Raw genomic sequence first — 14,281 nt, forward strand, 5'->3', positions numbered from 1 at the left:
AAGCCTTGGAGTAGCTAACATGAAAGGAAGATGGTGAATGGCTTAGTTCAGATTGCTATCACAAATTATAGATTGGGTGGCTTAAAGATCAAACATTTATTACTCATAGTTCTGGTAGTTGGAAGTCTGAGATCGAGTTTCCAGGTCAGGTTCTCAGTAAAGGCTCTCTCAATGCTTAACAATCTTCTCCTTGTATCCTCACATGGTAGAGAAAGCTGTGGTCTCTTCATCCCTTTATAAGAGCACTCATTCATGAAGGCTCTACCCTCATAACCTAATTACCTCCCCAAGGCCCCACCTCCAAATACCATCACATTGGGGATTCAGGGTTCAACATGTGAATTTTGGGGGGACACAATCATTCCATCCATAGCAGTGAGACAATCTAACCAAAAGGACAAGTCAAAAGAAGGTGTGAGGACTTTGGGGTTTCAGATGAGCAGCTGAGTGTAAATGCCCTGTGGCAAAGGGTTGGGGTTGGGAAACTGCAAGTCCTTCAATGTGACATAATCTTAAATTAAGCTGAGTTGTGGGTCAGATGAGCCTCTGAGAGTGGTGGGCAGAGGCCAGCACCTCAGATGGTGTGTCTCAGACTTGAGAAGGCTGGAATGGAAAATTGCTTTTAGTAGTCACCTTTAGGTCACAAATAAACCAGAGAGAAATCTCCACCTAGTGCACAAATGGAAGACGTCCTGTGCTCTTATCTCAGTGTGGGTGAACGCAATGCACAAAAAGATGATTTAACAAGGTGCACGAAAATGTGATTTACACCTATTACCACAAGGGAGGATCTCAGGAATAATGGTGATACTCATATAAGAAGCTCAGAAGCCACTGTGCTGGCAATCTGCAGTGATTTGGGAGAGGCACAGCCCATCCATTAAATGGGCATTTCAACTAGGTTATCTTGTATATAATTTGGCAAACTATAAACTAAAACTGGATTTTTATGGGGTGAAATAATTGCAAATACATGTGGTTTGGAGAAAAGGGCAGTTGGAAGGGAGGGACTGAGGTAGACCTTGACACAATTTCTAGGAGCTCTGAGTTGCATCAAACTGGATAAGACTCCCCCATACCAACAACAAATAACATATCCTCAAAAAAGTTGTATAGCGTGTAACTTAGTTTAACCTGCTAAGCAATATTTTGGCTGATTTGTTGTGCTATATGCTAGTGGGCTGCAAATTATCTGACAATTCCTGGATAAAACAAAGCAAACAGAAAGAGGGAAAATTGGTAGGTTTTGGGGTCAATATAAACATAATAATAACCATAATTTATTAAAATCCAATATAAGGTAGTGTGCCAGATGCCTTGCATAAGTTAGATACATTCCAACATTCGTACTTTACAGTACGGTATACTGAGAAGCCAAATACATGAGCCAGGGAGCAAGAGGACTGTTTATCAAACCAACTTCACAGATGAAGAATTTGAGGCTCATAGAACTGCAGTTTTCCCGAGTTTCCCTGACTTGCAAGTGATAATACTGGGACCAAACCCCTATTCTGAATTCGTCTAGAGTCCACATTGTTCCCTCTCCTTGACTAAGCTGACTTGTGTCTCTTAATTCATTTCTCTTCTCACTACTGCACTATGTCTCTGGGCAATGAAAAGAAGGAACCTGGGGCCAATGTACTAAATCCAGATGTAATAAATAATGGAGAAAATGAGAATTGAACACCATTTGGAGACTGCCTGTGGGCCTCATTTCACAGGGCCCATCCACCCCTAGCTCCAGGGTTCTTTGGGAGCTGATTTTGCCCAGGTGCTGGCAGATGGGACCAGATCCAGCACTTCCCAAATTACACTGCTCTTTCCTTGAGTCAGCCCCTGTGAGTCCTTGTGCCCAAATCTGGATCCTTACCTGCTGTCCAGATCTTCCCTGCTTCCTTCCATGAAGGCTGCACCCTGCTCCCTATGGGAAAGAAAGCCCAGAATAACTTTCCTTCCTTTCTCCTGACTTAGAGCTTTCCAACTCCCTGCAGATGTCCTCTGTTTGCCACATCACTCAGCTTGCAACTTCTGATAACAACAGCCCCTTCCATGTAATTGTTTACTTAAGCAGTGAACATTATGTACCTGCTTATCTGTTCTGGGTGCTTCCACTCCAACCAAACTTTTTTCCAAATTTGCTTGTGAGTTGAGTCAGATTTGAAACAAAATCTGCTGGTTCTTGGCATATAACTCTGAAGCTAAAGATTTTAGACAGAAAATTGGATGAGAAAGACAGGAGAGTTTAATCTGGTGACCTATTTGAGACTAGGCACTGATGAATGAGCTTAACCAAGTGGCCAAAAACCAAAACCTCCCATATAAGTGGTAAATGAGGAAGGATCAAGGAAGTCACTGTCTAGCAACCATCTAAAAAGACTGGACTCTAACAAACCCTGTAGTCCTTCCAGGAAGTTGTGGTAGATTTCTCTCAATGCAGTAACAAATTACTGCAAATTTAGCATTTTACAACAACACACCTTTATTATATCACATCTCTGGGTGAGAAATCCAGGTTGGCTCTGCTGATTTCTCTGCTCTGGATTTCACAAGGCCCATACCAAACTCCCAGAGCCTGTACTCTTATTGCAAGGTTCTGGGATGAATCCCCTTTAGAACTCATTCAGGTTGTTGGCAGATTTCAACTTCCTGCACTTGTAACACAAGGGCCCTACTTTCTGACTGCATTCGTCTATGGCAACCATAATTTCTTGAGACCTTTCTCTATTCTTTGCATTTATCTTGTGTCAGCAATTGCAGGTTGAATCCTTATTACACTTGCAATCTTTCTAACTTCCTCCTCTGCTGTATCTCTTTTCTACTTCTATCCGGAGAACATCCTCTGTGTGTAAGAGCCCATGTCATTAGATTGAGCCCTCCTTGATAATTCAATATAATGTACCTAATTTAATAGTGGTTTCCCAAAGGAATATAAATCATTCTGTTATAAAGACACATGCACGTGTATGTTCATTGTGGCACTATTCACAATAATAAAGACATGGAATCAACTTAAATGCCCATCAATGATAGACTGGATAAAGAAAATGTGGTACATATACACCATGGTATTCTATGCACCATGAATACCATAGTATTCTACGCAGCCATGAAAAAGAATGAGTTCATGTCCTTTGCAGGGACATGGGTGGAGTCGGAGGTCATTATCCTTAGCAAAGTAACACAGGGACAAAACCAAATGCCACATGTTCTCACTTACAAGTGGGAGCTAAATGATGAGAACACATGGACACACAGAGGAGAACAATACACACTGGGGCCTTTGGAGAGTGGAGGGTGGGAGGAGGGAGGGGATCAGGAAAAATAATTAGTGGGTACTAGACTTAATACCTGGGTGATGAGATAATCTGTACAACAAACCCCCATGACACACGTTTACCCATGTAACAAAAATGCACTTGTAGCCCCGAACTTAAAATAAAAGTTAAAAAAATAAAATAAAAAGTAGTTTAATACTCTTAATAGATCTGCAAAATGCCTTTGTCACGTAGCATAACATACACATGGTTTTCAGGGATAAGTGCATGTATATACTTTTGTAGCAATTATTCAGTCTACCAACACTGTAGAAAATGTTTCCCTAGCCTTCTAGAGTTTATGAGAAATGTAAAAATAATCTCCATGTTTCAGCTAACTCTTGTCTGCATCTGCCCCGAGGGAAAATCCTGGTTTTTCACTGTGTGTAAGGACACCTGTATAAGTGTTCAGGCATATTCATCAAGTGATAGAAGACACTCCGAAATTATGATTTTGATCATGTAGTGAAAGGAAGAAAGAAATGCTCAGTATACTGAGACTATTGTAAAGGTAAGTGGAGAACGGTGCTACTGAGTAAAGAAGGGTAAACCATAGTTGTTGGTAATTCTTAAAGAGTCCTTTAGAAAGTTAGCGTAATTGTGGCAGGGCACGGTGGCTCATGCCTGTAATCCCAGCACTTTGGGAAGCCAAGGCGGGCGGATCACCTGAGGTCAGGAGTTCGAGACCAACCTGGCCAACATGGAGAAACCCTGCCTCTACTAAAAATACAAAAATTAGCTGGGTGTGGTGCTGCATGCCTGTAATCTCAGCTACTTGGGAGGCTGAGGCAAGAGAATCGCTCGAATCTGGGAGGCAGAGGTTGCAGTCAGCCGAGATCATGCCACTGAACTCCAGCCTGGGCAACAGAGAAAGACTGTCTCAAAAAAAAAAAAAAAAAAAAAAAAAAAAAAGAAAGAAAGAAAGAAAAGAAAAGAAAAAAGAAAGTTAGCATAATAGCATAATACATGAAAAGATCTATTACATAGTAGGCACTAGAAAAACTTAGCCAGTTGCAACGCAATTTTGGCCTTCTCAGAAACTTCTCCATGAATGAAGAAGACTTTTATACAAATTGTGAAAGTTACACCTCACTGATCACCCACTATGTAACTGTTTATGGGAAGTTTGCAAGTGTTGTCCTTCCTGGGAGGAGGAGACTACATTCCCAGTTCACTTATAGTCAGGAAGAGTTATTTGACTACCCTTGCAACTGACATATAAAAAGAAACAGTGCTGCTACATTGTAGTGCATTGGCGAAACTACAATAAAAACAGCCTGGATCCCTGGGTTGCCTAACAGTGGAATCCCTCTGTTAACCCACATCAGATTTTAAGTGCATGAGACAAAAGCTTTTCTTGTGCTAAGGCTTTCAGATTTTAGGCTTCTTCCATTAAATCCTCTTGCAGTTACCGTATATGAACAATACACAGGTACTATTTCTGTCTTATTGAAACATTTTAATTACAAAAATAATAGTGCATACATTCATGATGCAAAAAAAAATCTGACAATATGGCTAAATCACAACCCCTTTCCTTACTGCATTCCTCCAAAATTCAATTCCCCTCAGAAATAACCACAATTCAAATTCTTGTGCATATTATTTTAAAATATATTTTAGGCTTTTCCTTAAATTGATATACTAGACAAAATACATTGTATGTTTTTAATGTACCTGGACAAAGATGTACATATTCTTTTGCCTCTTGCACTTGTCACTTAATGAAATAAATGCTGAATCATTCTGTGAGAGCACCTATAGATATGTCTCATTCTTTTAACTACTTCCTAGAATTCTAAAATGTGTATGTGTCATAATTGATTTAAAAATTCTCCTCCTGATGGACATGTAAGTTGTTTTCCATTTTTTGCTATGACTAATAAAATTGATATCAACATCACTGAACATAAATTATTGGGCAAATGTGGGTGTTTTCTTGTAGGAAAGACATGGAAAACTGAGAATTGAATTAAAGTGGAAATAGTGTGATGATTGTAAGCTTTTATGAATATTGCTGAAATTCCATTCTGATAATGCTATACCAATTTATATTCTCGTGTATTAATGTATGTGAATATCTTATACTCTCAGGAATTTTACTTGATCAATTTTAAATTTATTCATTCTTTTGGGTGAAAATACATTCTTACTGTTATTTTGTATTTCCGTGTTTTCTAATTATGGTAATCCAAAATTAATTCAACCCCCTATCTTTACAAAGCAGGGTTTCTGCAGTGATGTCTTCTGTACCAGGATACCTCTGGGCAAGCTTTAAAATTCTGAAATGTCAATGAAAATTTCTTTTTACTTTGAGAAGCACGGCTTTGATCAGAATGACTAAGTCCCAGGAAATGTCCAGAGAGGGCACTTTCAGTTAGTGAGAAACATCAGGAGGGAGACAGAATAATTTCCAGAGTCCATGAGAAAGACCACACGCTAAACCAAGCTCAGGGAGCCTAGGGCAGACTGACAGTCAAGGATCTGTATGCAGAGTTCCGCATTTCGTTGAGAATGAATCAGAAAATGAAAAGGTGTGGAATCTTGGAGGGTCCTGAACAACTCACGCGAGCAGCTTGACAAATTTCTGAATCATTTTTACCCATCTGAAGTTGTAGAGTGATCTGAGCGGGAAGATCTGTTGTAGAAAATCACCACAGGCATGCCTGATACCTTACCCTAACTTACAATCTGCCCTACTCACTGTCAGGCAAAGTATAGCTAGCTCCCCTGTGTCACTGAATAACGTTCTTGATGGAAACTGGGAGAGCTTTTCACTATTCTGGTGGGCTGTACTTCTTTGCCACTGTACTGCAGCTGTGAGCGGCCTTGATTCCTGCTGGAGAAGGGCATTTCTTCTCTTGTACACAGTACCCTTTCACCACTGAGGTTGGTGCTATGTGTATGGGAAAGACAGCAAATGATGACAGTTGAAATAGGCCAGGGAGTACCAGAATAATGGGAGAGGGTGTGTAGCTGCAAGCAGTGGAAAATTGGAGGGGGTATTCCCTGAGGCTAAGTACCTCAGTGACTCTGCAAATAAAGGTTTCAATGTGGATATGTCTTGAGAAAAAGATCTCGATGCTCTCCCTACCTCTGACTGTCTCCCTTGGTTCCCGAGTTATTTGCTGCCACAAGGCATATGTCCTGTGGCTCTTTTAAGTGGTCTGTGTTGCCACCAGATACTGCCCAGGGTAGGAGGCTGGCCCCAGGCATAAACATCTTGCAGGATGGGTGGAGAATTACTGCAGATGATGCAGTTCATTGTCAAATTGACTGGGGGTGATGGTGATATGTGTGTTCACCAGTGCCCAGTTCTCCCACTCAGCCCCCTCTGCTTGAAGGCCTCCCATGGCTGACAGAGGGCAGAGTTCTGTGGAGTTGATTGAATTAAAATGTAAAAAACATCTGTACCAGGCATTCTCAACATTTTCAAAAGATCTGTAATAAATTTTATTACCTTTTACTGAGAAGTGAAAGCACTGGGCCAGGGTATCAGCTTCAGGTCAGCAAAGGGAAGAATTCCAAGCCTCAGCAGAAATAAACATGAGGACCTTGAGGAAGGTCTGAGGGAACCACTTAACACTGGAACATACTGCCCCGCCCACAGGCCCCCCCTAACCTCCCCATCCCTGCACCCCTGGGGTCAGCCTCAGGAGCTCCAGGCATGATTGTTAAGTACAGGGGCCCCTTAACTAAACTAAGTACAGGAGGTTGGGAAATGGCAATGATTAGAAAGACGGGGAGTTAGCCTTTGTCTAAGGCTGGCTGATTCAATTCAGCAGAGAGAGCACAGTACTGTCCAGTAGTTCTTTCAAAACATGAGTACTGCAGGTACTTCCTTGTCTAGAACAGAGGAGGTCAGCTTGGAGCACCACCCCTTCCATCAGCCCTGGGAGGCACTAAGCAGGGGACACAGGAAGTAGTTTCTCTTTTCTTCCACCTTGCCTCTGACACCTCAGGGCAGTGAAGGCTTTGATATGCGTGAGGAGGCATCGGGTCAGCAGATGGAGGAGTCCAGGCCCTGTTCTAGGCAAGATAAGTACTCTGAGTGAAGTTTGAAGGAACCACCCACCACAGATTGGAGGGACTCCCACAGAGTCCAACCCCTGATTTCAGCCCTGTTAGATCCCAGACAGGGATCATTTGATTTAGTACCTTCTGAATTCCCTCAGTGAGGACTCTGGGAGCTGAGAGTCAGCAGATGGAGGCGTCCAGGCTCTGCCACACGTTAAGGTAAGGATTCTGAGTAAGGTCCGAAGGAACTTCCCACATCAGAACAGCAAACTCCACAGAACTCTGCCCCTGCTGTCAGCCGTGGGAGGCCCCCAAGCAGAGGGGGCTGAGTGGGAGAACTGGGCACTGGTGAACACTACTTAAATGTGCCACAAGTTGCAATATTCATGCAATGTTTAAACCCTTTCTTTAAAATAAAATTAAAATTGTTTTATATTTAGAGAAAAGTTGCAAAGATAAGACAGAGTTCTCTTACACTCAATCTTCACTTTCCCCTATTGTCATTGAGGGTGGACTATCCACATAAATTATTTGGAATTCTTCTTTAGAAAAGATTTACCAGACGCGGTGGCTCACACCTGTAATCCCAGCACTTTGGGATGCTGAGGGGGGTGGATCACGAGGTAAAGAGATCAAGACCATCCTGGCCAACATGGTGAAACCCTGTCTCTACTAAAAATACAAAAATCAGTTGGGCATGGTGGTGCACACCTGTAGTCCCAGCTACTCGGGAGGCTGAGACAGGAGAATCACTTGAACCCAGGAGGTGGAGGTTGCAGTGAGCCGAGATTGCACCACTGCACTCCAGCCTGACAACAGAGCAAGACTCCGTCTCAAAAAAAAAATTGCATATTCTCCTTGATTTACTTATTCAATCATTTATTTATATCAGTATGAACTTGTGGATATTTATCTTATACCCCAGGTTATAATCCAGTATTAGGTTACTTTATTAGATCAGAATGTTTCATTGGTGCTGCAGTCTTACTTCTAAGCCTTCTTAGCAGCTAGATATTGGAAAACTTCTGTATACTAAATGTATATGAACATAGATCTATAATTATTTCAATATTTATCCATCTGTACCTATATTAAGCTGAACATTACTTTTACTGATGTTTCTAGCTCCCTTCTAATATCACATAATTCATTTTAGCCATCCCCTCTACTTACCTCCATAACAAAATTGGCCCCCACTGTCCAGCATCTGTATACATAATTATTTATATAGTCCTAGAATATTGATTTCAGATTGTTGGTCTTGTGAGAAACAAGTATAATGTCTTTGTACAGTTCCTTTTTTTCTTTAGTCTTACAGTCTCCACTCATTTCCAAAGTTACTTAGGTCAGCACTTCTTTTTCCCTATTACTTTCAGTGACATCATTTTATACACTTTTAATACAGCTAGATTCTTTTGTTGCAGTCTGCATTCCATGCTCCGATACCCAGATTTTTTAATTGATTTTTATTTGTATACATTAATGTTCACTCTTTGTATTATAATGTTCCATGGGCTTTGAAAAATGCAATCTGTCTCATATCCATCATTACGGTATCATACAGAATAGTTTCACTATCATAAAAAATTCCCTGTACTTCATCTATTCAACCACTCCCCACAATCCCCTGAAAGCTACTGAATCTGTTATTGTCTCTGTAGTTGTGCCTTTCCTAGAGTGTCACATAAAGTTTACAACATGTAATATTTTCAGATTGGCTCATTTCACTTACCAATATACATTTAAGATTCATCTATGTTATTGTATGGATTTATAGTTGATAGCTATTTATTGCTGAATGGTATTCCGTTGTATGCATGCACCACAATTTATTCATTCACGTATTAAGGACATCTTGGGTTCTGGTAATTATGAATAATGCTGATATAAGCATTTTTGTGCAATTATTTGTGTTGACGTTAAGTTTTCACTTGTTTGGTCAGCTGGACCATGTAAGACTAGGTTTAACTTTATAAGAAGTTGCCAAACTGTTTCCAAAGTGGCTGTACCATTTTGCATCCCTACCATCAATGTGTGAAAGATCTAGTTGCATCCTCACCAGTAATTGATATTTTAGCCCTACTAATATGTGTGTACTAGTAAATAATTGTCTTAGTTTGTATTTCCTTAATGAAAAATTATGTTGTGCATCCTTTCATATGCCTGTTTGCCATAGGAAAATCTTCTTTTGTGAAATATGTTTTCATATATTTTACCTATTTAAAAAATAAGGTTGTGTATCAATATCCTAGGACAACTATAACAAACTGAGTGACTCACAACAAAATAAATATATTCTCCCACAGATATGGAGGCCAGAAGTCTTAAATCAAGGTGTCAGAAATGTTGATTCTGGAGGCTCTCAGAAAGAATCCATTTAATGCCTTTCTCCTACCTTCTGATGGCTACCCAGCAATTCTTCACATTCCTGACTTATAAACCCATCACTTCCATCTGTCTTTACCTTCATATAGCCTTCCCTTCTGTGTGTCTGTGTTTCAAATCTCCCTTGATCTTTCTTCTATGACACTTGTCATTGGACTTATGGTTCAACCTAAATCAAAAACAATGTCTTCTTGAGATCCTTAACCTAATTACAGTTGCAAACTTTCCAAAGAAGGTCACATTCACAAGTTCCAGGAGTTAGGAGATAGACATATCTATTTGAAGTCACCATTCGACCCACTACTGGTTGCTTGTTTTATTATTTTTGAAGTTGTAGAGTTCTTTATGCATTCTGGATACCAATCATTTATCGGTGATATGATTTGCAAATATTTTCTCCCAGTATTGTCTTTTTATTCCCTTAACAGTGTCTCTCACGGAGCAAAATTTTTTAACGTTAATAAAGTCCAACTTATCAGTGTTTTTTCTTTTATTAATTATGCTTTTGGTATTGTATATATTAATAAAACTCATTCCAAAACCCAAACTCATAGATTTTCTCTTATGTTTTCTTCTAGAAGTTTTATAGTTTTGCATTTTGCTTTAGGACTATAATCCATTTTGAGTTAATTTTTTGTGTAAGGTTTCAGTTTAGTGTCTAAGTTAATTTTTTTCCATATGAATATCCAACTGTTCTAGCACTATTTGCTGAGAAAAAAATGATCATTTTCCATTTATTTGCCTTTGCACCTTTGCGAAAAATCAGTTTGCTGTATTTGTGTGAGCCTATTTCTGGGCATCTTATTCTCCATTCTATTTGTTCTTTCTTTCACTAACACTAATGTCTTGATTACCATAGCTTTATATTAAGCCTTTAAATCACATAGTATGAGTCTTCAAACTTTGTTCTTAGTCAGTATTGCATTGGCTATTCTAAGATCTTTGTTATACCATATCAGAGTCAGTATGTTGCTGTCTACAAAAAACTTGCTGGGATTTTTATTGGAATTGCATTGAGTCTATAAATCAAGTTAGAAAGAATTGACATCTTAACAATAGTGAGTCTTCCATTCCAGGAACAGAAAATACTGCTCCATTTATTTAAATCTCCCTTGATCAGCGTTTTGTAGTTTTCTGCATATGGATTCCGTACATATCTTATTAGACTTATACCTAAGTATTTCTGTGTGATTGTAAATATTTTTGCTTTTTAATTTCTGATTCCAATTCTTTATTGTTGGTAAATGGCAAAGTGATTATAATTACTTGTTTCAGAAAGGGTTTTTTTTTACATTCTTTGGGTTTTCTACATAGACAATCATTTCCTCTGCAAAAAAGACAATTTTTATTTATCCTTCTCCTATATATATAATTTTTATTTACTTATTTTTCTTGTCTTGTACTAAATAGGGCTTCTATTATTATATCGAATAGGAATAACGAAAAATCAACCTCGTCTCATTCCCAATCTTAGGTAGAAAATATTCATTTTCTCATCATTAGGTATGGTGTTAGTGATAAGTTCTCTTATATACCCTGTATCAAATTAAGGGAATTCCCTTGTATTATTAATTTTTAGATGTGGTAAGTATAAATTGGTATTAAATTTTTCAAATTATTGTTTTGCATGTATTGATATAATTACATTTATTTTATATTCAATCTGTTAATATGAGTTACACTGATTGATTTACAAATATGGACTCAGTCTTGCATTCTGGGGCTGATCCCTTCTTGGTCATGATGTGTTTCATTCTTTTTACATATTTCTGTATTCTATTTGCTAATATTTTATGAAAGATATTTTTTATATTCATGAGTGATATTGGACCGTTGTTATTTTTCTAGTAATGTATTTATTTGGCTTTGGTATTAGAGTGATGATAGCGTCATAAAAAGAATTGAGAATTTTGTCTCTTCTATTTACTGGAAGATATTGTGGATTATTGGTATTTTCTCTTCCTTAAATGTTTGGTAGAATTCATCCAAGAAAACCATCTGCACCTGGTGATTATTTTTAAAGAACGTTTTAAACTACTGATTAAATATCTTTAATAGATACAATACTGTTCAGGTTATTTATTTCAACTCATGCGAATTTGGGTCGTTTGTGTCTTTCAAGGGATTAACCCATTTCGTCTAAGTTACCAAATCTGTAAGCAGAGTTGTTTGTAGTATTCCATTAATATTTTTTAAATGTTTATAAGATCAGTTGTGAGTTGTGATGACCCCCTTTTATTCCTGATATTGGTAGTTTATGTCTTCTCTCTCTTTCTTGATCGTCCTGGCTAGAGGCCAATAATTTATTAGGTTATTTTGATGATGTTATCGCTTTTCTCTATTGTTTTCTTGTTTTATTTCTGCTCTGTATTTTTATTTCTTTTACTTCTGCTTCTTTTAACAAATATCCACTTTCTTCTTTATTCTTCATTTGCTCCTCTTTTTATGGTTTCCTACGGTAGAAGCTTAGGTTATTTACTTTAGATATCTCTTCTTTTCTGATACATGAATTTGATCTTCTAAATTTCTCTAGAAAAACTACTTTAGCAGCAATCCACAAGACTTGGTTATTTGGATTTTCATTTTTATTTAGTTCAAAATATTTTTAGATTTCTTTTGAAACTTCTTTGACCTTTGGGTTGTAGAGAAGTGCGTTGTTTAATTTACAAATATTTGGGAACTTTCCAGCTATCTTTCTGTTATTGATCTCTGATATAATTATACTGTTATCTGAGAACACACTTTGTTCAATTTATATTTTTTTAAAAAAAATTGTTACTGTGTGTTTTATGGCCTAGAATGTGGTCTACTTGGTGGATGTCACAGGTGAGCTTAAGAATAATGTGTATTCTGCTGCTGTTGGTTGGAATACTCTATCATGTCAGTTAAGTCACGTTGGTTATTAGTACTCTTCATGTCATCTATATCCTTGCCGATTTTCTGTCTGCCGTCTATAAATTACTGAAAATGTATTAAATATACTATAATACTATATCTTTTTACTTCAATCAATTTTTGCTCCATGTATTTTGATGCTCTGTTAGATGCATACACATTTAGAGTTGGTGTGTCCTTTTGGGGAATAGACCCCTTTATCACTACATAATTTCCCTCTTTGTCCCTGACAATTTCCCTTGTTTTGAAATCTGTTTTGTCTAAAATTTCTGTAGCTATTTTAGGTTTTATTTGATTAGTGTTGTTATGGTATATCTGTCTCCATCCCTTTACTTTTTTAAAACTGACTTACTGTGAAATATATTTTATTGAATTTCAAAGTAGCATTCCTACATGAGAATTTTTTTTAAAAGCTAAAATCAAGTTTTACAAGCATGCGTTACAAGACAAACCATGAACAACGCTGGAACAGACATCAATTCATACCACAGCCTATATGAATGTTTTTCTGTTTTTGTTTTTTTTTTGTTTTATTTTGTTTTGTTTTGTTTTGTTTTGTTTTGTTTGAGACGGAGTCTTGCTCTGTCGCCCAGGCTAGAGTGCAGTGGCGCGATCTCGGCTCACTGCAAGCTCCGCCTCCCGGGTTCACGCCAGTCTCCTGCCTCAGCCTCCGGAGTAGCTGGGACTACAGGCGCCTGCCACCACGCCCGGCTAATTTTTTGTATTTTTAGTAGAGACAGGGTTTCACCGTGTTAGCCAGGATGGTCTCGATCTCCTGACCTCATGATCCGCCCGCCGCAGCCTCCCAAAGTGCTGGGATTACAGGCGTGAGCCACCACGCCCGGCCTCCTTTTTTTTTTTTTTTTTTTTGAGATGGAGTCTTGCTCTGTCCCCCAGGCTGAAGTGCAGTGGCGCAATCTTGGCTCACTGCAAGCTCTGCCTCCTGGGTTCACGCCATTCTCCTGCTTTAGCCTCCTGAGTAGCTGAGACTACAGGCACCCACCACCACGCCAGGCTAATTTTTTTTTTTTTGGATTTTTAGTAGAGACGGGGTTTCACCGTGTTAGTCAGAATGGTCTCGATCTCCTGACCTCGTGATCCACCCGCCTTGGCCTCCCAAAGTGCTGGGATTACAGGCGTGAGCCACTGCGCCCAGCCATGTTTTTCTATTTATTACAGTCATACACTAACAGTAGCAACACAATGATCACAGAATAAAATCATAAATGTCATAAGCGAGTTCTGACTAGACTCTGACAAGTCTGTCATTCTTTTCTTGACAGCCGGATAAACAACAGAACTTAATTGCTTAATCAAAAAATGTTAAAGATCTTTATGTAGCTGGAAATGACTACAATTGAAGACCCATTTCTAGCTACCTACCATATTTGCCTAGCAGGTTAATTTCAACATCAAAGAAAGTCATCTGGCTGGCTGTACCATGCATTGGCTAACTGGACAAGTTTGCTGTGTTTTATGTTCAGCTTGATATATTTCCTGGCTTGTCCTTTTCTTCCCTGCACCTTGGTCTTGAGCATTCTGAGACTCAGTCAGCTGAGAATAAAGGGAACCTACCAGCCAGTTGAGAGATATGTTGTTAACAACATAATCTATCACATCATCTCAAAACTCCTTCCTTTTCTGCAGGTGACCCTTTTTTGAAGTGAGGA

Source organism: Gorilla gorilla, chromosome X (genome assembly GCF_029281585.2).
Source record: "Gorilla gorilla gorilla isolate KB3781 chromosome X, NHGRI_mGorGor1-v2.1_pri, whole genome shotgun sequence".
NCBI classification, from domain to species: Eukaryota; Metazoa; Chordata; class Mammalia; order Primates; family Hominidae; genus Gorilla; species Gorilla gorilla.